This window comes from Protopterus annectens, chromosome 9.part0 (assembly GCF_019279795.1).
Source record: "Protopterus annectens isolate FY-2018-M chromosome 9.part0, PAN1.0, whole genome shotgun sequence".
NCBI classification, from domain to species: domain Eukaryota; kingdom Metazoa; phylum Chordata; order Ceratodontiformes; family Protopteridae; genus Protopterus; species Protopterus annectens.
Window position 1 is genome coordinate 414899335 of NC_056743.1, and position 27257 is coordinate 414926591.

General features: G+C 40.1%; 1 protein-coding gene across 1 annotated transcript in view; it reads left to right on the forward strand.

Moving 5' to 3' along the window:
- LOC122811243 (tumor necrosis factor receptor superfamily member 10A-like) overlaps window positions 1-27257 on the forward strand; it is a 1311615-nt gene that overhangs the window by 939997 nt on the left and 344361 nt on the right. The window lies entirely within an intron of this gene.

The following is a 27257-nucleotide window of genomic DNA, read 5'->3' on the forward strand; positions in this document are numbered from 1 at the left end:
TGAGTGTAGTTGTATAACATAAAATCCTTTTGGTCATTTACTACAACTGTAGGTTTATCAAATAAGTGGCAATCATCATTCTTTTCTGTAGAAATAACATTAAGTACTTCAAACACGTTAGAGTTGTCCAAAGAACACTGATTCACTTCAGATATCATAAGTGAATCTTGACCATTTACACTCACAACTGTGTCATTAAGTATGCCACAAAAGTCCTGTCCTTGGCCGTCATAACTGTGTATGGTCAGATCACTTAATAAATCACAACTGTCCATGTTCTCCATCCTTGTCATAGAATCATTATCTTCCATGGACATCCGGTGTAAATCATTAACAAATATAGTTTCAATATCACCGGGTGCTTGAATTCTACCTGTTGTAACTGTACTATAATCATTACAATAAACTTCAAATTCATTGGAACTGGCTAAGAGACTGTCTTTGAAACTTGACACATTACCAGATGTAACATTCGTGTCTGTATATATGAAATTGTTACCTGGTGGTTTTGTAACAGTCCGGTTGCCCAAAACCTCGTGGAGTAGGACGCCATCGGCTACTTGCGCGTCCTCCACCCGTTTTTTTGAAAATTAACTTTCTTATTTTCAAAGTCCCGCCTTGGACGCGCACCTGTCCATTCATAATTATTTTCCTCATCGTAAATGTTTTGTCCCCTTAACCGTTTAGACCTCCTCGGCCCTTCTGCATCAATGGGGCTTCCATAATCATGTTGCCTGCAGTTCTCAGTTGGCAAAGGGGAAATGATGTCATCGAGTTCGTCTAGACGGCCTCTTACGTTATCCGTCCTGTCGTTCCCATGGTTACGGATTGTACATTTAGATTTTGGGTATACATACCCCGTTTCATATATTTTAACGTCCCTACAAATTTTGTTGTTCTTTTTCTCATATATAACATCACAGCTATGTTCCACGTCTTTAGTGATGTTTGTATAGTTAGTATAGTATTGTTCAAACAGTAAATCTTTGCTGATGTTACTGTTCAATGTCTCAAGTTCAAGCAGTAATGATTCTATTTTTTTGTTATTATAATTGATCATTATCTCCATCAGGGCTAGACCTGTTTTATTAAATAGTTCATGTAATTCCTTCAACATGTCAGGGTCGCTTTCACAACCGTTTGGATACCTCCACAGTCTGAGTCCTTTAGGAACTAATCCCAATTCAATGTTCCTTCGTAGGTATCCATTCTCCATCTGTGTGCGTTTTACTTTGAACAATTTTGTCTCGAAGGACTTCAACATTTCCTTCATGTTGACTGTCACCCTGGAACCACTTAATTCGACTGGAGTTTTTTCATGGTTAAATGAATAATTGTGATGTTTCCATAACTCACTATTATAAAGTTCATAAGTATCTTTGTGACGAGCAGTATTTATAATGTTTGAATTACCGGAAGTGTTGGAACCAGAATCTGCCGGCGGGGGTGTAATTTGAGTTAGCGGCAACCCCAAACTCCCCGTAGGCTCCATACCTTGAGTTGCTGATGCCATAAGCTTACTAATGAGCATGGTATGTAGCTTAAGTTGCTCATTCATTTCCTTCAGCAAACCACTCACATCAACGGCGCCGCCTTCTCCTTCCATGTTTTGCACCACAAACTAGGAACCAGGAACAACCAATACACCAAAGGGAAGGGAAAGGCACACAGTCGTGGTTGAGGTAGCTGAAGACTATATAATCCACAGTAAATCCGATGTACCGTAAAAAATACGAATAAATCCAAGGTCAATAATACGCTCCAAATTGTAGTTTATTTAAAAACAAACAATACACAACTTGCGTCGACCTAGGTTTCGTCCGTCTCCACGGACTTCTTCGGAACACAAGTTATAACTCAAAATATGCCGCTTAAATATACACACATAATTGTTTGATTGATCAATTAATAAATCAATTCAACAACGGTTTAAAATGATGTATATTTTTTACCAAAATTTTCCTATTTAATGTACCCTTATATGTAATGTATTATATTGAATTAAATTAAATGATGTGCATTGTAGTGTGTTGTGTATATCCTACAAATACGTATGTAATGTAAAATTTTTGTGGAGCTAGTCAATCCAACAAACAGTTTGGCAACTTTAAATGTGGCAGGTGTTCCACTTGCGCACACATGATAAATACTGGTACAACTATAACAGTTAACAGACATACTATTAGGATTCATGAACATATTAACTGTTACACTATTAATGTTATATATATTGCAGTTTGTCAACAGTGTGACGCTTTTTATGTTGGTAAAACTAGTAGACATTTGAGAAATCGAATAAGGGAACATCTGTCAGATATTAAAAACATTAAGCTTACTAATGCATTAACTAGACATATAGTACAACACACAAACCATCAATTCAAGTTTTTTGGTGTGTCGCATTTAATGAACGATCCACAGGGTAAGATTACTAAATATAATTTAGACATATTAGAACTAAGGATGCAGATTTTATTAAACGCTCATCAGTATCCTGGGCTAAATGAATATGTTAGTATAAAACCCATTTTAAGGTTATGCAATATAAAAGGGAAGTATTACTACATTGTAATGTTTACATATTGATCAGACCATGAGTAATTTACATAGTAAAAAGTTTTTAATGCATAAATGTTTTGCATTATCGTACATATATTCTTAAATTAATTAAACAATTTTTAACAATTTTTAATCATTTTTTATACAACTTTTAATATATATAACATATAGGGCTGCATAGTAAAGATTGATTGATTTTTTATAGTTGGTGCATTATTCTATACATACATATATTTGTTTATGCATACATATATTCATTCCTACATATGGGTATTTATCTAATATAATATTCATACCCATATAATTTGATTTTAATGATTTATAGGTTTATATGAGTAATTAATTAATTTTTTAGCAGTCATTGGTATTTATGGGTATAATTATTTATTCATCTATATATTACGTGTACAACATATACAAATAACCCAATGCTTCACGTGGAGAAATTAATTAATTAATTTATTATATATATAAAAAATATATATATTTTGGTTATGATGCCATAGGATGTTCATCAACATATATAATTTTATACATTATATTATATATACATTATTTACACATATATATTTATATCATTACATACGTATTTGTAGGATATACACAACACACTACAATGCACATCATTTAATTTAATTCAATATAATACATTACATGTAAGGGTACATTAAATAGGAAAATTTTGGTAAAAAATATACATCATTTTAAACAGTTGTTGAATTGATTTATTAATTGATCAGTCAAACAATTATGTGTGTATATTTAAGCGGCATGTTTTGAGTTGTAACTTGTGTTCTGAAGAAGTCCGTGGAGACGGACGAAACCTAGGTCGACGCAAGTTGTGTATTGTTTGTTTTTAAATAAACTACAATTTGGAGCGTATTATTGACCTTGGATTTATTTGTATTTTTTATGACACATCGGATTTACTGTGGATTATATAGTCTTCAGCTACCTCAACCACGACTGTGTGCCTTTCCCTTCCCTTTGGTGTATTGGTTGTTCCTGGTTCCTATATTATCCATATATTCCCTTATTTTTTCTTCAGCACTCTGCATGTGTGCCTCTTCTTAGTCTGTGAGATTCCCCTGTTTCTGCAGTACTTTCTTTTGTCATCCCCTCTAAATAATTATTTTTTCTTTTTAACCAGATCTTTTTCTTTTATTTCTACCCCCATTTTTAATCCCCATTGCCATTTTAGCTATAACTTTTGAAAATATGTCCATCTTTCCTAATAACTCTCGAATAATTTCCATTACCATTCCTTAAATTCCACTTTTTAACTGGTAGGTGGGGAAGCAGCAGTGTATAATTTTATTTCATTGTCCTGCATTTTTATCTTAGTTGTTATTGACATGCGATCTGACAGCTGTTGTTGTGTGTCAAAGCTTTCAATTAAATGCACATGTCTCTGTGAAATATAATTTTAATAATCTAGCCCAGTTATTGCATATTGGACAATATGTACATTCTCTCCTAGTTCCTACTACTGCATTCATGTCTTCCATACCAAATATATTCATAAATTTAATCAGAAATTTGACTTTTTTGCATTTTCCCTTCTTTCTCCCCCAGACACGTCCTCGTGGTTGCAAACCAAGTTGCTTTCCCTACCTATAAGTAATCCCTGCTGAGAGCTGATTATTTTTCCCCCAATTTTTTCAGGCTTCATAATAGCAGTTTTAGATAGAATATAAACACATGCCAGTGTAATCTTCCTCCCTTGCCAATATCCCCTTAGTACTACAACTCTACCCTTACTGTTTTCCCTCTACTTCTATCCCTATTGGAGCTCCTCTAAGCAGTTATTATAAGTACTGCCCTTTTCCTTTGTCCCTGATATTCTGCTGCATATCCATCCTGAGATCCTTACTTTATCAAATTCACATGCTCAATTTTTCCAGATATGTCCCTTGTAGTATTGCTATTTGAACTCTTGCATTTCTTAATGTAATTCAGTACACTTACCTTTTTGCTTATGTGTGATACTATTCGTGTCCCAAAATAATGCGTAGTGTAGCCATTATATTATTATTCCCACCTATTGTATATGACAACTTTTTAAAATGTTTATTTCCAGTTCTTGTGTTACATGCACACAGTATTGTTTTGCAGGGTGATCCTTTATATATTTTTTTCTTGCCATTGAACCGATGTTGCATTTTACAAGACTTTTTGTTTTACTGAAAACCTTAAACACACACACACCAGAACACCACCATAACATATCAACTTGAAACTAGCACACACACAAACATTTTCAAATAATGAAGTTTGACCCTCCTGATAGGAGCAATTGTCCCAAATTGACAGCTGCACCCATAAGCATTAACTAACCTAAAATTAAGGTTATCCATGCTAAAGCGCATGTTACATCCTATGCTCCTACTTACACTAATTACTGCCTATTCTTGTCTTATCTTTATTCCCCTCCCAGAGGTGAAAAACTGCTTTATTCTTTCAGAAAACATTACCTTTAGCCTTAAGAAAAAGTACAGTAAGTAAGTTGTACACTGTTTTAGTAAATATATTAAATTATTTAGTTACCAAAAAAAGCTGCTCTCTCTTATTTCCAATAATTTCAACCTTTATTTTTTACTGAGCTGTTTCCCCTTGTACCTTTTAATTTTACATTTCTCCTAATAAACAATGTCCATACCTCTCAATTTATTGCCTTCACTTTGTGATCTTGTTTTCATGGAAACATAAGAACAGAATGTACTTCTCAACTCACCTTGAACATTTATTTGCTAAAGGAAAACTATTCGTTTCACTGTCGGTGTGGTCTCTTATTTTAAAACACACTTGGGTAGAAGAACTTTTCATTAGCTTAAGCAAGGGCATTAATCCAGACATTCACTTAAAAGTTAAAGAAAACATTTTATATTGCAGTCAGTGCACTTTTACACCCCCAAGATTACAGCCCGTTAATTTAAACATACATTTGTCCAACCTTTCTTCTCTTTTTACATTGTAATGCCTACATTTCTTAAAACTGAAAAAGAAAAAAGTACTTGTTTATTTTGATATTTTTATCACATACAACAGTCATTGAAAAAATTATTTACTATATAGCATGCAATTTATATCATGAATTATTTTATACAAATACTGTTAAGCACATAAATTGATGTACTTGCACTTTCTTTTTTATCTTTTTTCCTTTTAGCGTCCTTCCAAACATTAATGGTGCATACCTGTCAGTCCCCCAACAAATTGAGCAAAGTCAATAAAAATCCAATCTTTCTGCTACTTTTTCTTGTAAAGCCATATTTCTCACATTTATTCACTAATTTCAGTGTTGCTGTACTACTTCCTGAATATCTCCATCATCCAATCCCAGGCTCTGGTTCCAGTCTAAGATGCTTCTAATTCTTGTAGTCAGCTCCTGTGCTTTTTTCTCTTTCTCTCAAGGATTTTCCTTTGGAACGTTGGAAAAGTTTTCACTGGCAAAATCTAAGAGCTTTTTTTATTAGAAGAATGAGAAGCAGAGAACCCTTAAGTTTGATGACTTACTTTTTGTTGGACAAACTTTTGTTTCCTCCTTATCCTGTTCTCCATCAAAAATTACTTTGATCCTCCAGGAAAAAAAAATCTGAAGACTGCTGGATACAGTAGCTTGAATCTCACATCTCTCTCTCTCTTGATGTTCCCTTTTTGCTTGGATAAATTTGCTTCTCTTCTGCCTGGATTACAGTGAATAACCATTTTTCACAAACACTTTCTCCAGTTTTTAATACCTTGGTCTTCTGCAACAGTTTTGTTAGAGATCAACTCTTTCTGCTGGTATATTTGCATCTTTACTTATACAAGTCTTAGCTGCTTTCTCATGGCCAGATTTGGAGCATACACACAATGATCACTTTCAGTTAATACATCTTGCTGTGGAATACCAGTCCAGTTGCTGATTTAATGCAGCCTCTTCCCTTCCAGTTTTTCTGTGTGCTTTGTCCTGTAACTGTACCATTTTTGAAACAGGTGTCCTTGAGCAGTGTCATACTTAGCCTTTTCTTCATTTCGGCCTTTCTTGCAGTTTTATCAGTTCGTCTTCTTCCAGCCATTTGTTTGAGTTGATGCACTCCTTCAGTGTTTCATTTGTTTTAATCAGCTCTGAACACATTGGACTTATTTTGCCCTCTAAATTACTGGAAGCTGTCTCTTGTACCAAAGCTTTAACTTGAACTGTTTTTTTTGCTAAGTAGATGCAGGGTTCTTCTCTTTGAGTTCTCCAACTTTTCTAGTTAATTTTCTTTCAGGCACTCTTATTAAGTGTCTTCTTTTCTGGAGTTACTGGCTGTTATGTATCATTTTCTAGTTTCAGTCTGGGAGAACTGAAATGAAGCTGTTGATCAGTGTGCGGCCATCTTGGAAAGCCTTGCATACAGAATTCTTAACTACCGAGTGCATATGTTGAATTTTTTTCGTGGTTGTTGAATACCTCTGCCACACTTCCTTCAGAAAGTAGCTCCTATATTAATCATACTATTTCTAATCTATGTAAAGTATCTAAACATGCTCTGAAGAGTGTTTATGATTGTGCAGATACTGTGTATAGGGCTTTTACTACTACTACAGTTTTGATGAGGTAAGCCTGGGTACATAACCATAAGTTTGATGAAGTAAAGTCTGAGATCTTAAACTCTACTTTAGATCAGGAGGTTTGTTACTCATGTCCCCAAATAATTTGATGAAAAGGGGGAAATTAATTCAGAGTTTCTAAAAGTTAAAATTTCACATTACAAATCTCCCAAATGTTCTGCTCCCTTCAAAAGATAAAGTAAACAGTCCCTGACACCTCTGGGTAAACAGGGAACAAAAAAAGAGATGCCAGGAGGGGGAAGAACAAAAGGCAGGGATCTGACTATACCAGAATTCTTTTCTTTCTGCCCTACCCTGTCTGTCTAAATATGTCCCAGAAACTACCTCTCAGTCTTCCCCTTTGGCAATAGGTTATATTGGGTGGTAAAAGTGGTTTGGGAAGGTTACATTTGGCATTGGCTACACATACCCCTTTTCACTGGAATTCCTCCTCACTGTAAGAAACATAGTTATTTCCTCAGATTCTTCAACACTTGCTGACCCTAGGAGTCAGAGTTGGTGCCTTTAGATCAAAGAGGAATGGTTTCTACTCCAGTGTTTCTGGTCCCAGCGGAAGAGTTTTTAATGGAGACTAGTTCTAGACCTTTCCTTTCTCAACCTGTTTGTGAAAGTACCAAAGTCTAAAATGTTGACTCTACAGAATCTGTTACCTGTCATTCCTCATGAGTTGTACGGTAACGTTAGACCTAAAGGATGCTGCTGATCCCATCCCTATAGTCACAAGCTTCAAAAAGTTTCTCAGGTTGTGTGTGTGTGGGTAGGTCACATTATCAGTTCTCTTCATTACCCTTTGAATTATCTACAGCTCCAGTGGTGTTCATAGAGTGTCTAGTTCTGGAGATAACATGGTGCAGACTGCAGGGCATTCACATATTTCCGTATTGAGACAACTTTCTTACCTTTCCAGAGTCTCTTGCCAGATGTCTGGAGTCTTTAACATTCTTCTACAGTTACCTACTTGGGGCTCCAGATAAATGTTCAAAAATCTTCATTGACTCTTGTCACATGGGACTGTGTTTCTGGGATACCTTCTAGACTCTTCTCTGCAAAAGATTTTCCTTACCAATGAAAATGAGGATTTTTATCTCGCCAAGTTATACAGGAGTAAAATTCACTGATTTCTAAAAAAAACATGCCCACCCAACATTCTCCTCATCTGGAATTTCAAATTATAATTTTGGACTTTGTCAAAAAGGAAATACACTAGGGGAGACAACAAATGGCTCATAGTCCAGTTCTCTCCTTTTTTCTTTCTTTCACAGCTCTGTGTATAACTGCAGATGCCTCCAGCTTTGCTTGGGGAACAGTTTCTATAGGGGTAAAGGTGCAAGGACTGTGGAGCTATTCAGATAGATCAAAGCACTTCAGTGTCAAATAGTTGTGCTCTGATCGATGCTATAAAAATCTCTTCAGGTGATTACAGACTTCACTACAGTGATGAAGTACACTCAAACATGAGGGCACAAGGTCTTATTCTGTGTGCATGCCAGCTGTGATGGCCTAAAAGGTAGCTCTTTAGCATTGTTTAACCCTCTAAGCATCTTAAATTCCTTCTGAGCAAAATGTGGTAGTCAAGTTGAACTGGACTAAGACACCCCCCTCACTAATGGAAATTGAATTGAGGGGTCTTTCAGGAATTGAACCAGTTGTGGTAGTACCTCAAATGGATCTGTTTGCATCCTTTCAAAACAGGCAACTGAACAAGTATTGCACCAGGACTTCTTGCATTTAGGCCTGGAAAACAGATGCCTTTTCACTTCTGTGGTCAGGGGATGTTCCTCTTGTGCATTTTCACCCTTTCCACTGATTCTCAGGTTAATTTTGAAGAGTCAAAAGGAGTCTTCAAAAGTAATTGGGGGGACTCTCTTGGTTCAGGCAACTTTGGTTTTCCCTTCTTGAATTGACCAAGGGCAGTAACCACAAGCTTCCTCATACATTGGATCTACTCACACAAGACAAGACAAGGGGAGTTTGATGCACCTCAGTCTCAACTTCAGCTAACTGCCTGGCTGATTCAATCTTGATACGTTTTAGGCACCTTTTTCATGAGCATGTGCAGCAGGGAGTAAAAGAGCCAAAAAGCCTGTTACTAGGAAATCTTACATTGGCAAGTGGAAAAGATTTTCTTGTTGGTGCCTAGTCTGTAACCAGGTCCTTATTAGGGATTATGTACCACTGATTCTTAAATGTTTGTACGAGTTTCTTTTTTCTGGCCTCTGCTATTTCTGTATCAACATTCATGTGGCAGCCATTTCAGCAGTTTCTGAAGGGGGTTTTGTATCTTACACCATGTAGAAAACAGATGGCTCCTTCTCGGGATCTTGACATTTTAAAAGTACCTTTACTAAAATATCACTTAAAACGTAGGCAAACATCCATTAACAGAAGAGAAAACAAAGCATATTAAAATGTTTCCATTTACATACGTAAATCTACATACTTCGTTTTACTGTGTCCCTGTAAATATGGGTATTGCTGAACCTATTCATGTGCGGATACATAGTTTACAACTGCAGCCTTTGTTTTTGTCTTCACTAATTTTATATCTGGAAAAGACGTTAAACTGTCTTAGAATGTTCCACAACAATGAGATGAACTTTTCTAGATCTGTCAGGTACAAAATATCTGAAATAAAGCCAGCCTTTCTTGATTATTATACCAATTGTATGCTTGAAATTCTGAGTCCCTTATGACTCTCAGTTTAAAGCAAATAAAGGGGAAAGAGGGCACCCCTTCTTGTTTTTTCTATTCAAATACAACTTATCAAAGACGAACCATCCCACTTTAATTCTTGCATCTGATCCCTCATAAATCCTCCTATTAACCTTATTGTATCAGGGAATGCAAATGCTTTCATTGCTTTAGTCCTGAAATACCAGCTTACCCTACTGAATGCTTTCTTCACATCAGGACCCACTAATAGTGGTATTTTCATACATTCTGCTTCCCTCTGTCTTTGTTTTATTCATTTTGTCAGATGTTTCTCTCCCCTCATCAAAATCACATTTACCCATATCTGTCAGTTTTGGAAACACCTTTGCCATTCTTTTAGTTAGTATAAATATTTAAAATTGAAATTGGTCTTTATGAAGCTGGTTCTGATGGGTCTTTACCATCTTTAGGTAATACAGCCACCACAACTTTCTTCCAGGATGTTGGTGCTCCCTCCACCCCTTTCAGATCATTGACTTTCATCCCTCCAGACGTCCATAGGAATGCCATCTGCTCCTGGAGACTTTTCTGAAAATTGATTATACATGGCCACTTTTATCTCATCTCTTCCTATCTTAACTGTTAGTTGTTGAGCCTCCTTTACCTCTGACCTTGGCATAATTGTCTTCCGTAAATATTTTAATTTTTGCTCATTTGTTATTTCCACATTTCTCTGCTGTACCAAACAACTCTGTTTCATGACACATGAACTCTTTACCTCTAAGCCAATTTATTTCTTCAAACCAAAACTGCTCCCAACCCCCCTTGTACTCCCCTCTTAAATGTGGTACCAGAAAATCACTACTCTCACACAACCTAAACTACCCTTGTCCAACTCATTACCTCACTCTTCTACTCCACCACATCTCTCTCTCATTAGCTGGCGACATCCACCCCAACCCCGGACCCATCTCTAACATCAATCTCAACAAATCCTCCACTCAACCCACAAACTAAGTCCATTCGTCTTACAACATTTAATGCACAAAGTCTAAAAAACAAAATCCCTAACCTCCATGCCTGGCTATCCCATAACCACCCTGACATTACCACTATTTCTGAAATCTGGCTGAAAACCTATATAAAAGATAGCAAAATCCTACCACCAAGTTTTCCAAATCATTCGCAATTTTCAGAGCCATAATCTACTCCACCTCCCATACCATAACTCCTTACTCCAATAAAATTACCAACCTTTGCCAATGCTGAAATTATAATAGGTTTACTAAAAATAAACAACGACAAGTCCATATGTATCGCTGCCCTTTATATTCCCACTGGTGATAATATCAAAATTCCTGAAAACATCTGTCCTAGTTCTCCAATATAAAAAATGAAACCTATGTACTCTGTGATAGCAACATCAACTGGAATACGATTAACTCTGAAGCCCCGTCCCACACAATCAACCTATACAACTTTTCCCAAGTAATACAATCTTCAACCAGACCAAATAAAGATGGTACCATCATTGACTGGATCCTAACAACTCACCCAGACCTCATCACCAAAGCTGGAGTATTACCTTATCCTCTCAGCGATCACCTACCAGCCTTCACTGACCATTTCCCATCTCCACTGCATGAATAACATCACTACATCCAAACCCGCAACCTGTCCTCTTTCAACCCTCTAACTTTCTCTAAATGCTTAAAGCATACTGACTGATTCCCTCTAAAAACCCTTCCTCTAGATGATGCCATTTCCTACTTTAACCACTCATTCCTAACCATTCTCAATCAGCAACCCCCCCCCCCCGAACCAAACGAATCAGAACCAATCCCTACCCATGGTTATCAAAAGATACTAAACTAGCCTTGCACCTAAGGGACAAAAAATAGAAACCATATCAAAAACATAAAAACCCTAACATCCTCCTAGAGTATAAGCAACTACGAAACTCTGCAAAAAGACGAATAATTAAAGACAGCAAATCCCACTACTACAAACTCCAGTCCTTAAACTCAACAAATCCCAAAAAATTCTGGGACTCCATCTCATCCATGCTGCATCCTGGCAACAAAGAAAACCCCTGCTCTCAGACCCCAACCTCTCCAACCTTAAAACAGCCAGCCAGTTCAACTCATTCTTCATAGACTGCATAGCTAAAGTATCAGCCTCTTCCCACCCTCCTGCCCCAACCACCACCCCAGTCATAAACCTTCCTCCACATCCTTCTGCCTCAAGCCCATCCCCACAAGCACTATAAAAAGACTTCTCCTCAAACTCAAACTCTGTCGCAATGCACCCGACAACCTTCCACCCACCTTCCTCAAACAGTCTGCAGACAGCATTGCCTTATCCCATCTCTATTGTTATAAATAGATCCATACAAGAATCATACATCCCTTCTATCTGGCACCATGCTTACATCATCCCCCTCCACAAGGGTGGCAAAAATACTGATATCACCAACTTCAGGCCTATTGCCATCCTTTCCTCTCTTTCTAAAATACTAGAGAAAACAATACAAGCACAACAAACCTAACACTAAACAATCTCCTCTCCCCTACCCAACACGGCTTCCGCCCTGGCCACAGCACCATGACTGCCCTTCTTTCCTTTCTTGAAACCATAAACCTTGAACGAGAGAGACTCAGGCAAGTTCATATCCACACTATTCCTAGATCTGCCAAAGGCCTTTGACACCATCTCACACACCCTACTTATATCCCAACTCTCCACCCTACACCCCTCTCACACTACCATCGCCTGGTTTTCCAAAAACGTCCAACTGCCAGCAAGCTGTCTAGTGGAAAACTTCAACCTGCCCCTTCCTATCCACACCCACAGGTGTCCCACAAGGTTCTGTTTTTGGCCATCTTCTCTTCAAGCTATTGATTAACAACTTTCACCAATCCATCCCAGACTTGTATATCATTCAATATGCAGGTGACTCAACAATCATGTGCTCAGCCTTCTCCCCCTCCGAGCTCCTAGCAAAAACCCAACTAGCCTTCTCCAAAACAGAAACCTTGATGCAGTCCAACCATGTGGTACTAAATGCAAATAAAACCAAACTAATGTTTTTTTCCCCCTACTAAAAACTCCATTGACAAATCCACGTTCACCATACAGAGCCAAAATAACACCTTCCTTGAAAATTTTCCCAACACCAAGCTTCTTGGCATTATTATTGATGAACTAAAATTTGACACCCACATCCACTTCACAATCAAGAAAATCCACCAAAAGTTAGGTCTCCTCTACAGGTACAACCGGTTCCTAAGCCCCTCTACCCGTCATACTTCACACGCATGCTCTCCATGCAAGATGTAGGGCATAAAGGTGATGTACAGATGCAAACACTCAGAACTTCTTTGCTGCTAGTCCAAACTCCATTACTGAACATTCGGGCTAGCAGCAAAGAAGTTCTGAGTGTTTGCATCTGTACATCACCTTTATGCCCTACATCTTGCATGTGTGTATAGTATGGCAATTACAAGATTTATTTATTTTAGTTAGTTATTTAAGTTTGATGACCGGGGAAGTCCACTGAGCCAAGAAGAGCACATTTTCAGTGGAGGCCTGGGGAGAAAAGCCCCACAATAATTACCTGAAAAACGTTTGGTAAGCAACACAGCAAGTGCCCTGTTGTGGTTTCTTCTCTCCTGTTTTTCAAATTTGTCCAATATTTGTGTTCATGTCATCTAGGAAGGGAAAATATCAGTATGGGAGGCAGATTCCCTTTAAAGACCACCAGTACCAGTGCCTTTTTTGTTTGGGTGCTGCCCACAACCATGCATAATGCTCTGTCTGCCAAGCGTTTGTGCTTAAGAACCATAGATGATCCTCTATCCTCCTTGTCCACTTATCTTGAGAACCAGGGACTTAAGCTGTTGACTTAAGACCAAAAAGATTAAGCCTGAAGCTGATTAAAGCCCTGAAAACTGCTTTTTGCTTGCCTCGGATTCCTCTGCAACTACCCCAACGTAGTCCAGCATGGATGTGAATTCTTGCACAGCCTGGGAGGCTTTTCCATTGTCTGCACCTGACTTTGAGGGGGGACCTTAGCTAATAATATCTGAGGGACCAAGGGGGATTCCTCAGATTTTAGTATGGGAAGAAATACCTGTTAGCATTATTGAATTGCGCCAAGGGTCTGGACCTCCTAGGGATTTTAGGACAGATGTCCCACACAAAAAAAAAGCAGAAAACTTAACATGTTTCTCCTGTTGGTAAAGATCCCCAGTGTAAATGGCAGGATTTTACTTGGGGTATGTTCAATGTTTTAATGGCCTAGAACCCTTCTCAAGGGGTGTCTTTCCCTGCCCCTGATCTTCTAACCCTGTTAAGAGACCTAGGGATTTGAATTCCACAGATGAGAACTAGCTTATTCTTCCCAAATTCCACCCTTCCTGGACTATGGTTAAGAGAAAGAGGATTCTTTCAGTCCAGATTTCCACTCGGAAGAATTATCCTTTGGGGATACTATTGCCTGCATAATGGAGTATTTTAAGTGGGCCTGTTCCCAGGTTTCAGTGATTCAAAAGAGGTATTATGAGCTCCTGTAATTGTGAGTCTCCCAAGATGTCAGCTGTCCCTCCTATATTAGCAGCCCTTTTGGACATCATCTCTGCTGCCTGACACTCAGCCTCCAGCAACCAAGAAATCTGATAGGTTCTACAAGGTGCCTGAGGACTGCAAGTTTTTCTATAAGTGCCCTTCTGCTGATTCATCAGTGGTTTCAGTTTCTTCTGCTAAAGCTACTAAGCTGTTACAATATACTAAGCTCCTTCCTTCTGATTAGGATAGTCAAGCCATGGAAAAGTTGGGCAAGAAAGTTTATACTGCTGCCACCTTATATTTTTTAGGGTCGTTAATTACCCGACCCATATGACCAGGTATGTTTTGGCCTTCCTTTCCAAAGTATCTAAGGTGGTGTCTGATCTTCCTGATTCTGATGGGAAGGCTTCTGCTCTGTCGCTGCTGGTGTCCACTTCTCAGGTTGCCCATCACTTGATAAAAATACAGCTATGCTGCATCAGATGCATCCTCCAGGGCTGCTATGTTTGGTTCAGTAATGAAGTGTTATTCTTGGCTACATCTTCAGTCTTTACATGATATTAAAGCCAAGCTTTTGGATGCCCCTCTAGATAACATAAAATTCTTTGGGACAGCTGCTGCTGATTCATTTAAGTCCCTCCATGATAACTTTAATGCCTTGCAAGAAACTCCCAAATTCCAGAGGAATTATCCTAGTAAGTCTGCCTTAGTTCGTAGACATACTCGCCACCCCTCCTCCTTTTATCCTGGAAGCCTTCTTTTCAGGAAAAGCCTGTTTCTCTTTGATATTTGGCCTTCCCTTTCCCTCTGCCAGGTCTCTTCGTCTTTCCGTCTTTTTCTGTCTCTTCTAAATTGGTATCAGGTCACCTCAGTCTGATGGATGCTGTCTGTTATCAGTCAGAGATTTTTTATGGTTTGGAAAGTTGTTCCCCCTTTCTCAGGCATTCCTGAACCTCCTTGAGAAAAGCTTCTTCATTTCCCAGAAGTTCTGCAATTCCTTTTGGATCAGGGCACCATTCAGCTTGTTCCACCCACCCAGGTGGTGAAAGGGTTTTACATCAGAATGTTTTTGGTTCCTCAGAAGTAGGGTACATGGAGACTAAGTCTGGATCTCACTCTGCTCAATCCCTTTCTCAAGGTTCCATTTTTCTGGATGGTGTCTCTTCAGACCTTGTTTCCTCCTCTTCTTCCCTATGACTTTTTGGCTTCTTTAGACCTCAAAGATGCATACTTTCACATCCTCATTCACCCTCTGTTCAGGAAATGTGTACATTTCTCTGTTTCTTCTTTGCATTTTCAGTTCTGTGCTTTGCCCTTGGCCTTTTTACTGTCCCAAGGGTATTCAACAAAAACCTCGCTCTTGTCATTGAATTTGCAGGCATCACGGGATATAGATTTTTACCTATCTAGATGACCTGCTCATTCAGGCTCCTTCTCCCAGCAGTCTGATGAAGGCTCTTCAGTTTACCATCTGTCTTTTTTTGCACTGTGTGAGGTTCACTATAAACCGTCAGAAATAAATTCTGATGCCTTCCAAGGGTCTTGTTTTCCTCTGGTGCAGGCTTCAGACCATTCCCAAGCTAGCATCTCTCCCTGCTCCAACGTTCTCTCTGTTCAGCCTTTTTCCAGTCTCTTCTTCTTTTGTCCTCTCTCACGGGATGGAATTTCTCAGGTTTCTGAGATTTATGGCCTGCACTGGTCCCATACTTCCTCTCATCAGGCTCCATGTGAGGAAATTTTATTGGTATCTAAAATCAATGTGGCGCCAACATTTCTACCCCCTGGAGTTCATTGCTCCTTTTTTTCTCTGTTTCAAGCTTGAGCTTCAGTGGTGGATTCATCAACTCTCACTCAGTCCTGGACTTCCCTTCCAGGCTCTGAGTCCTTCTCAGGAGCTGTTCATGGGCTTCTCAGACTTGGGGTGGGGAGCTTCTTGTGGCCCCCTAAAAGTCAAGGGTCTCTGGCCTCCTCATCAGAGTTCACACCATATTAACATAAAAGAGATGAGAGCTTTGCTTCTGGCTATGTAAGTTTTCCATTCCCTCTTTCATCCTGGGCTCCTGAATGTCTTTGCAGACAATACAACTCTGAGGTGGTATGGCAACAAGCAGGGGGGCATGAGGTTCTATCTCCTTTGCAGACTAGCTTTTCAGGTCTGGGATCTCTGTATCAAGTATTGAGTAACTCTTCAGGTAGTTTATATTCTCTCAGGGTGCAATCTTGTGGCAGACTTTTTCAGCAGGTCCAGAGCACAGGCTCATAAATGGATGCTTCTCAGAGATGTGTTCCTGGACATAGTCCATCAGTGGGGTATTCCTCAGATCTCTTTGCCTCTTCCCTAAACAGACAACTTCCTCTATTGTTAGAGTCCCGGGTCCTCTGACTTGGAAAATGTATGCCATGTCTTTTCCTTTGAAGGAAATATTTCTGTATGCCTCCCCCATTCCTCTGTTGTCATGAGTTCTGTACAAGATCAGGCAGGACTCTCATAAAATCTTGCTGGTGACTCCCTTTTGGCCCTTTGGTTCCTCCTCCTTTCTCACCTGGCCAGAAGCAGTTACCACAAGTTACCTCAATGAGTGGGTATTCTTCCACAAGGCAAAAGATCTCTTGTCCATCTTTATCTGTCCACTCTTCAAATGACATGTGGGTGAAAGGGTTTTGATTCCTTTTCAGCACCTCTTTTCTCTGCAAGAGGCCAGGAAACTCACTGCCAGAAAATCATATATGTCTAAATAGAAACAATTTTCTGTTTGGTGTCTCTCTTGCCATCAAGATCCCCTGCCTGTGGTGATTTCTCTGATTCTGTCTTATTTGCATGGTCTGATGCATGCTGGGTTAGCATATTCTTCTGTTAAAGCTCACCTATCAGCAATTTCTGCTTGTCTGCCTTTGACTCCTCCACTGACTTCTTGATTTGAGGTCAAGCAATTTCTTAAAGCCATATCAGGCCTCCCAAAAAGTCTTTCCCGTTTGTTATGGACCCTCAATTTTGTACTTTAAAAATTGACTCTGGCTTCTTTTGAGCCTCCTCCTTTGCAATATTGTACTTGGAAGACTGTTCTTTTGACTCTTTCTTTGGCCAAGAGGGTGTCTGATCTTCAGGCTCTCGTGGCTATTTGCTCTTTTTTTAGTTTTTTCCAAGGTGCCTAATGTGTTATCCCTTAATCAATCTAGTCACCTTCCCTCCTTTTTTTCTTCTCCGCAGTCTGCCACTGTGAAGGTTCTTCTCACCTTGGATCTACATAGACAGTTCAGGTACTATTTAGGTATGACCAAGACAATTTGTAAGTGTGAGCAACTTTTTGATGTTCTTTGTGTTTCACTGTTGCAGTCATCACACTTGGGTTATCTTCCTGCAAGTAGCCCTCAGTCAGCTCGAATACCAGAGACTTAGTATTTCTGTGTCAGTTGCTGTCGCTTCAGGACTGATGTTAGGTTGTCAGAGGTATAAAAACAGGCAGCCGACGCCATTACATAGTCTTTCTTGCTGAGGAGCCAGAAGCAGTTTGCACGAGTGCTGGTCGGCTGCTACCTGAGGTTTCATTTCCGAATTGAATCATCCTGAAGACTTCTAAAGCTAAGTAGCCCATTGGGGATCCTTTTTTCTTGCTCTAACCGATGTCAGAAAAAGTTAACAATTATCTCGCCTGTGGAAAGCAAATACCACACCAAGATTTCCATTCTTACTGCGTCACCTGTTTAGGCCCAGACCACGACGTACCTCGCTGTTGGTTTTTTGCTTTGTTCAACTCCCAAACTATTCGTCGTGGGGCCCTTATTGTAGCTAAATGCTTTCATTCTTGATCTCCCTATTTAGAAATGGCTTCGGTAAGCCATCTGTCTACTGATCTTCCGAAGAAATGTAAGCATAAAGACAGAGACAGACCGCACAGGGCCAAAGCAGCCAGATCGCCGGTACTCAGTGAGGCACTTCCACAGCCCCTGATGCCTGCTTCGATAGATTCGCAGGCCGCTACCGAGACCCGTTCGAAGTTCGATATGCTGCGAGACGCTTCTTTGACTACAGAACCTGCGGATGTCTCTACCTTGGATGGGTCCGGAGCCGCTGTGCAGGCACCGGCTTCCACGGAAGTTCATCGCATTACCGATATATGATGCAAACCGACAACTTCTTTCCCGTCTTCAGTTCTTTCTAAAACTAACAAGTTTCTAAGGCCAAGAGTACGAGCTACACCTAAAAAACAGATGACCCAAACTCAAGCACCTGCTTCCTTGCCACAATCTCATATGCTTAAAATGGCAGAAGACCTGATCATGCTGATTAGGGGAAGACAGCCTTCCCCTGCTAAGAGAAAAAGAGACCTGTTCCCAGCAGCTTTAACTGACCAGCAGTCCGACGACTCTGAGGTTTCTGAATACATGCCTTTATCTGCTTATGTGGATTCAGACGCAATGGCATCCGTTCCCTCTGCTTCCCCTCCAGAGGATTTTTCTTTTGCTGAAACCCTACATACTTTGAGAGAGCATTTCCATTGGGAATGCCAGGATTATCCTCAGTCCAGAAAGAGACTCGGGGAATTTTTAGATTTGCCACAGCACAGACCCTTAGCTATCCCTCCTGTTCTGGATGTTGGTTTTATGGAATCCAGTTTAACTCCTGACACTTTACCCCCTGCTCCAAGGAAACCAGACAGGTACTACAGAGTCCCTCACTCTCACAAATTTCAATTCAAAAATCCTACTGCTGACCCAGAGGTCATCTCCCAAGGGCCTAAAGGCATAAAAGCAACTACAGCTAAGAATCCTGCCCCTTTGGACAGGGATTCCCGAGCTTTAGACAGATGGGGTAAAAAAGTATACACCACTGCAACTCTCGCCATTAGGGCATTGAATTGCCAGTTCCACATGCTGAAATACCAGCAACATACTATGGAACTTATTAAGCAAAAATGATCTACCTTTCTTGACTATGCAGAAAATAAAGAATTACAGGAGCTTATGCATTCTGCAAGCCAAATCATCAAGTATACCTTGCAGTGTGGGATTGATGCCCTAGAAGCATCTTGCAGGGCATCAGTCACAGGTTCTGTAATTAGAAGGCATGCTTGGCTTAAGGAGCAGACCTTGCCAGACCATGTCAAATCAAAATTACTGGACACTCCTTTGAACAAGGACAATCTGTTTGGCACCAAAGCAGAAGAGGTTCTAAAAAGATGGAAGAAAAGGCAAAGTCTATGCAGACAGTCAAAGATTTTTTGAAAGTGCAGCCTCCAAGATTCAGTAGGCATTGCCCCTCAAAACATTGGTCCTTTCCAGCCCCCTCAAGGCCATCTCAAACTAGACCCAGGGGAAACAGACCCCCCCCCCCCCAGATTACAGTCTCAGGGTATGCACAGATCTAAGCAATGGAGTACCTCCACTTCTAAAGCAGGGAGTGCTAAACCACCCCCTTATGGAAATAATTCACAATGACTTCTCAACTCCACACCTCACCTCTGCCTAGTTGCTCGTGCCCCTAGGAGGAAAACTTGCTCACCATGCAAAAAACTGGACCTCCATCACCAACGACCGATGGGTCCTCAACATAGTATCCCAGGGGTAGAAATTTTATTTCCACACACTGCCAGCCCCAAAAGGGTTCCCAGACCTTCCTCCAAACCAGTGGGCAGAGGCACAAAACCAAGTTCAATCCTTGCTCTCCATAAGGGCAATTCAGCCTGTTCCTGCAGAACAGATAGGTCAAGGGTTTTATTCCAGACTTTTCCTGGTACCCAGAAAACAGGGCACCTGGCGCCCAGTCTTAGATCTTTCCATTCGAAACACCTTCCTGGTGGTACCAAAATTCAAAATGCTCACCCTTCAGCAGCTTCTCCCTGTGCTGTCCCAAGATGCCTGGTTAGCCACGCTAGACCTAAAGGAAGCCTATCTGCACAGCCCTATCAGGGACTCATGCAGGAGATATCTACATTTCAGGGCAGGATCTATACATTATCAGTTCTCTGCACTTCCCTTTGGCTTATCCACTGCTCCCAGAGTATTCACAAAATGCCTGGCTCCAGCCATTGCTTATTGCAGACAGAGAAATATTCAAATATACCCATACTTGGACGATTGCCTGATTCAGGCAGGCAGTCAGGAAAAGCTGTTGCAGCACAAGACATTTGTAAAGGACCTTCTAACCTCCCTGGGGTATGCTATCAACGAAAAAAAATCAAAACTAGTCCCCAGTCAAAAGATTGTATTCCTGGGTGCAAGCTTGGACACAGCATCCCAGATGGCATTCCTTACTCCAGAAAAACAAGCCTATCTAACAGGCTACTTCGCTCAAATGGCCACCAGAATCCAGCTGTCCGCAAGTAAACTCCTGCAAGCTCTAGGGTTTATGGCCTCCTGCATTCTACTAATTCCATATGCCAGACTGCATATGAGGAAGCTTCAATGGTACTTAAAAAGTCTTTGGTGCCAACATTCTCAGGACCTGCAAACCATCATACCTTGTCTAAGGACAGAGTTTCTTTGGTGGGCAGCAGCATGCAACCACAACAAGGGACTTCCCTTTACACAACCTCACGCCGCCCAGACCCTAACCACACAGACGTATCAGACTATGCCTGGGGGGGGGGGGCGGCACATCTGGACGACAGGTGCATTCAGGGCCACTGCAGCCCAAGCCATATTCATCTGCACATCAACCAAAAAGAGATGTTAGCTGTTCAGCATGCTCTGACAGCTTTCAAATCCCTACTCTCACCAGGACCCCTTCTAATAAAAATGACACCACCACAGTGATGTGGTACATCAACAAGCAGGGGGGAACCCACTCTTACCCTCTCTGCAGGCTAGCCATGACCTTGTGGAACACAGCTTTGGCTATGCATATTCACCTGCAAGCTCAATTCCTGCCAGGCAAGCAAAACTCTCTGGCAGAAGACTTGAGCAGAAGTCTGCTAGACCCACATGAGTGGCAATTAGACCTCAACACCTTCAGTCTTCTAACCCAGACATGGGGGACCCCGATGGTGGATCTATTTGCCTCCCCCTACAATCACCAGCTCAGCAAATTCTGCACTAGGACACCTCACATCAAGGCCTGGAAAGTGGATGCCCTGTCCTTCCAGTGGGGGTAAACCTCTCAATCTATGCATTTCCCCCTCTGCCTCTTCTTACAAGAGGTATTACTCAAGATAAGACAGGAAAGACAAAGGGCAATCCTGATTGCCCCAGAGTGGCCATGCCAACACTAGTACCCACTACTGCGCAGTCTGTCACTGGTGCCACCATGGCACCTTCCCCAGATCCCAACCCTCCTCACTCAGCAGGAGGGACAGATCTTGCATCCGCACCTACATACCCTGAACCTTGCAGCCTGGCTTATTCCTTGAATTCTCCTCCAGTGGCCAGCCTAAGCAAGCAGGTGCTGGATGTCATTCTTGAAGCCAGAAGACCCAGTACAAGGAAAACGTATGCTGATAAGTGGAAAAGGAATACACTCGAACATCTACATTTATGGTAGGTGTACACAACTGTACATTTTTCATCCCAGGACTCTGGGTTTATCTATGTCCAAGCCAACTATCTGACACTGGATTTCTAAGGCCATTTCTTTTTTGTTGTTCCTTTCATGGAAAATTTATTTTTTCATCTGTAAAGGCACATTTTACTAAGGTGGTTGCATCCTCTGGTGAAGTTTTCAAGGGTTTGGATACCAATTCCATCCTTGAGGCCGCTACTTGGTCCTCTATTCATACTTTCACTAAACATTACAAATTAGATGTAGTTTCCAGGTTCATGACAAGTTTTGCCAGGGCTATTTTGCATGGGGTTTGTAGAGGATTTTTCTGTGCCTTTCTTCTCCCAGCCTTCTTAGCTCTTGTACTCTTCCTTATGTAAACAGTACTGCAACAGTGATTTACAGATTAGATTAGATTAAATTAGTACTAGGCTAATTGCTCTTTTGGGCCACTTGAAGCCTAACCAGTTACCTAGTGTCTTTAAGGTATGCACCTTAGCCATTACGTCATGAAAAGACATAGTATAGTTGTGTAAAATCTTTACATAACAGTAGATGTCCTTTTCAGTGTTGCAGTCTTCGGTTGTCCCTTCTTCCCCCTTTTCTAGATCTTGCTCTGAGTTTTTGTTGCTTTCCTGGCTGAGGGGCCATTAATTCATTTTCTTTCTGCTCTTTTTTCCTTTTGGATATACATGTTTTCTTTTGTCCCTGTGAGTATTCTGTTCTTCCTGGGGCTTTTCAGTTGTGTTGGTCTCCATGCATCACCTTTATGCCCTCTGCCGTGCATGGGGAGCATGTGTGTGATGTACAGTGCCTATAAGATCTAAAGACTTTGGTATACTGGCAGGATGTTGCGCCATCCTTGGCAGGATATTCCTTGTGTAAAGAATACTGCAACAGTCAAAAAAAAGACATCTACTGTTAAAGTAAGATTTTACACAGCTATAGTTTATGCATACAATAATCAAAATCGTCTGTTTTTGTTGCATTCCGACTGGCCTCAAAGTTAGTTGAGTAGTTGAAGTTCCCTCTGTAAGTTATAAGTCCACTTCTGCTTCAGTCCTCCTTGGACAGTTGACCTTTGATCTTCACCAACACCTTCTTTAATCCCAGTTCTGTACTGGGTTTCCTGGTCAGCTGTTTTTCTTCCTTTTGTTTTCCAACATCATATTCTGGTATAAAGTGAAAAGTTTTAGTGGCATTATCTCTCTTGTGTTGTTATTGCCTGCAGCTGGCCCCCATCTCCCTGCTTATTCAGTCATTGCTTTTTAAATTGCTTATTTCCTTCCATTGCCTGGTCAGCTTGCCAGAATGTCTTTGAGCTCCCAGAAACATAAACACACAATATTGTGTCTTAGGAAATTATGCTGTAATAGCTAAGGCAGCTCTTAATTTGCAGCAACAGGCCAAACACCAACTCTATATATTGATAGGTTATTTCTGTAGGCTCTACAAAACAAGGTTCTAATTGATGGCAGAAAGTGTAAGCTACTGCATGTTGACAGTGGCAGTAAGTTTTTTACTCGTACGGTGTAGCAGATGAGCTGATTCCAGACTATATTTTAATGATATGGGTATTAATATCTGACACAAGTTGAAATTATAATCATATGAGCTTACAAGTGAGGAAGAGGTATTATGCTTGTACCACATTATATTAAAATATATCCACTCCAGATCTGTGACATTTCTGATGACACTCGTTGTTTGAGCAGTACTGGAACATGGTGGGGACTTTCTGTTCATTCTGGTTAACAATAATGATAATAATAATATAATAATGTAAGGCGGCCATGGTAGTGCAGCGGTTAGCATTGTCGCCTCACAGCAAGAGGTTCTCTGGTTTGATCCTCGGCTGGGGTGCCTTCTGTGCGGAGTCTGCATGTCCTCCCTGTGGTTGTGTGGGTTTCCTGCAGGTGCTCCAGTTTCCTCCCACATCCCAAAGACATGCTGTAGGTGGATTGGATACTCTAAATTGGCCCTAGGTGTGAGTGTGTGCCTTCTATGGAAGGTTGGGTGCTGGGCTGGCAACTCGACACCGTAAAAACTCCACTGCCAATCATGAGCGGACAGGTAATCTGCTGTGGCGACCCCTAACTGGGAAAAGCCAAAAGAAGAAGAAGAGTAATAAGTAATAATAATAATAATTCTCTAATGAACATCACTGCCTGGCTCTTGCCATACCTAAATGACTCCCAGTACATTTGAGAGCCATCCTCCTACCAGGCTCACTAGTTCACAAAGCCCTTTCTCCTGAGATGTCATCCCCACTTGCTCAAAACTTTTCATCCAAACCCCTACATATAATCTTAGGGGAATATCTCAATCCACCTTACTAACTCCAGAAAAATAAACTTTATTACACTGATTGTGCATTCTCCATCCTAGCACCTAAATTGTAGGACTCCATTCTTCTCTCAGTCTGAGACATCCTTAAGCACTCTTGACTTCAGACAGCAGCTCAAGGAGCACTTCTTCACCCAAACAGATTGTAGCTGCACTCAATCCTGTCATGTTACTTGAACCCTACAGTTCTCTCACACACCCCTTTGTGCCGGTTTCATCTCTCCTTATCTCATCTTGTCACCCCCTTACTTACTGCCTCTCATCCGGCTTCTTCTCTTTGCATCTGTCTCATATATCTTCTTCCTTTTACTCCTCTTCCCTCTGCATACCTCCCTCACCTTTTATCTTGTCTTCTCCTCATGGAATCCTTTTTTGCAACTATTTTCTGCCTCTTCTAATGTTTTTCCAAAAGAGAAGACAGAAAAAAAGAGGCAAGGGGCAGGTGAAAATGAGGAAATCTAAATCTAACGTCGAAGGATTGAAGAACATTATCATAAGAAAGAAGAAGAGAGATGTTGACTACATGGCTGAAGCTGTGGTTATACAAAGCCAGCTGGATAGCAATTGTATGCTTGCAAATTGAATATGCAATGAAAACTGTGGGATTAATAAGACTAATGGTGATAAAGATCATTCCTTTGTAACAATTGGTAGAGCAGATATTACTGATGTAGAAGTTGAAGATTCTTCAGATTTGGTCAGAAAAGATGTTCTTGTAATTGATGATTCAGTTATTAGAGAAACTGATACTTACATTTGCAGAGAAGATAATGAACATTGAATAGTATTATGCTTGCCAGGAGCAAAAATAGAAGATGAGACAAGCCTTGGAACACCTTCATGTAAGGAAATACAGATGTTCATAGGTTCATAATTAGATTCATAGATTAGTACTAGGCTTACTGCCCTTGTGGGCCATTTTAAGCCTAGCCAATTACCCCGTGTGAGAATCAAATCCTGCACCTTGTGTTTATAAGGTAAATACCTTAACCATTATGCCAGCCCCCCCTCCCCCACACACTATTCATGTAATGTAATTTATTATTCATGTCAGTACAGATTATCTCATCTTCAAGGACTCTGACCGTTAGTAGGGAACTTAACATCCCTCTTAGATAGTATAGCTTGTACTGGTGTTAGGGAATATTTTTCATAATTCACATATGGAAAGGATAGTCAGGTCATCATGTATGAAAAGATTTTTTGGGATAACTAGGTAGGTGGCAAAAATGTCCAGTTTTAAAAAATGGAACTGTGTAAGAGCATCCAGGCCTAGTTTTGGGTGTGCATGTGTTCAGACAGGATGGCGTACATTTATCAAGATCAGGGAAGAGAATATTACAGCAGATATTTTGTAGTATTTGACAAACGCTGGGCAGGATTTTTGCCAGGATGAAAATTTAACAGTTCACAGATAGCGACATTTGATGCATCTCTGATGGTTGTTGATGCTAGGAGCATTAATAAAAAAGTTTTTTATTGGAAAATGTGTTACATTTCCACGAAATTGATGTTATTGTTGGTGAAACATGGTTAAAGACCAGTGATTGGAATCCAGTTCTGTCTTGGTATACGTGTTTCTACTGTAGTAGACATTCTAACAAAAAAGTCAGGTGGAGGCGTTATGAGACATGCCATTATTACATGTTCAGTGATAACAGCAATACTATAGACTGTGTAACTGTGGCAAAGACAACCCTGGTACTTGTAACAACACCAAAGTCAAGTGCTAATGACCTACAGGAATTCATACATTTCTTGCAGGAAACACAGGAGGGAAGAATAATATTAGCTAGGGGCTTAAATTTACCAGAAACAGGCTGGAATAATATTGATTCAACAACATTAGTAAGGAAATTATTCACAACATATGTTCAGAAACAATTGCTTCAGACTGTAAAAAAAATTACCAGGGAACAAAACATGCTAGACGTTAAGTTCCTAAGGAAATTACTGTTCAAGTCAAATTTTACCACCACTGATGTGCAGTGATCTTGGGGTTGTAAAGGTTAATTTACTGCTAGATAATTCTGCCAAATTGAAGTCTAAACCAATGCACAGAAGATTAATTACAGATTATATGGAAGCAAAGCAGTCGCTATGTAAAGCTAACTGGAGTGATGTATTCAGTGGAAAAGCTGCAGATGGAATGAGGAAAGTTTTGAAAAAGAAATTGTTTGAGTGCAAAAAGTAAAAAAAATGTTTAACAGGATCTAAGCATATAACGTCAGGGGGATATATTTCCATAAGAACAAGATACTTGAGTAAGGTGAAAAACAAAAAATATAAGAAATGGAAGAGAGGTCGAACTACAACTTTGAAAACTGAAATAAACAAGCTGGACAAACAAATTAAGCATAGTATGAGACAAGATCAAGAAAAATTTGAAGAAAATTTATATAAAGATATTGAGCATAATAGAGAATTTTTTATAGATATGCAAGCTGTGGAAGGAGTAAAGACATACACAATTGATAAACTGTGTGTAGAATCTAAAATTTATTCTCAGACAACAGATTATAGATATATTTACAAAATCTTACGCAAAACAGTTTGGCTTCACAAAATAATTCATCCTAGTGACATCCAGGTAACCTCAGATACTGGAATCAGATTAGATTATATTGAAAAAGAACTGCAGAAAATGAATCCAAACAAAGCACAGGAAGGAGATGGAATTAGTAGTAATGACCAGATAACATTTCATCAAGAACTTACAGTACCATTATATCTGTTATTTACTAGGTCGTTTAAATATGGGGAGCCTCCTTATGATTGGAGACATGCTTACTAAACTGTATTAAACCTGGCTTTAAGGGAAAAGGGGGGTAGAACAAACCCAGAGTCATATAGACCCTTAAGTCTACTTTCATGTTGTAGAAAAATAATGGAGAAGGTAATATTGGATAAGTTATTGTTAGAACTGGATAGGATGGGACTTGAAACCATATATCAGCTTGCATATGTTGAAAATAGATCTGTTACCACCCTACAATGATGTATTATCTATGAATGAAAACTTGTGCTGTGATATAATTTATCATTTCAGCATTTGACAGGA